Source organism: Limulus polyphemus, unplaced genomic scaffold, assembly GCF_000517525.1.
Source record: "Limulus polyphemus unplaced genomic scaffold, Limulus_polyphemus-2.1.2 Scaffold295, whole genome shotgun sequence".
In the NCBI taxonomy this organism is placed as follows: Eukaryota; Metazoa; Arthropoda; class Merostomata; order Xiphosura; family Limulidae; genus Limulus; species Limulus polyphemus.
Window position 1 is genome coordinate 144,350 of NW_013665905.1, and position 626 is coordinate 144,975.

Here is a 626-nt window from a genome sequence, read left to right on the forward strand (position 1 = left end):
TCACCGGTGCTGATGTTAGTGGTAATGACGTCATCTAGTACACATTACGCAATAAATCTGCAGTGTTGACAACATTAAATTTTGGCTTTTTATTTTCCACATCTATTTCTAGTAACAACAATGTAGGATTCAGATGAAATTATAGATACATTTATCATAATTACTAATAGAATAGAATCTTAATTAAAGAGGCCAACATTTGCAGGCGAATGCAATCCTATCATGACCAATTTTGACACCAGAAGAATCACGAAAAACACAGAAGAATCGAAAACTGTCTTTATCACTGTTTGGGACTCGTTTCACACTATATTGTTACGTATCTACTTGTTTGTTAATTTCCAGTATAAATTCTTTCTGAGGAACTTCAGCGATACAACTCCCTTCTTGATTAGAATTAGTTTATTCTTTGCAGTACACAGAATTTTCAGTCAGGACGTTTCTAAACTTAACTACATTTATAATACACGCTATAACTCACAGTGATTTCACTTTACTTACGGTGCCTACTGTTCACTTGACTCAATTATCTCTTTGACGCTGGCTTTCTTTGCCAGGCTTAATATATACTAAAAAAGAGGGCATCTAGATCACACTCGAGCTGGCGGGCAAATTCATGATCCTTC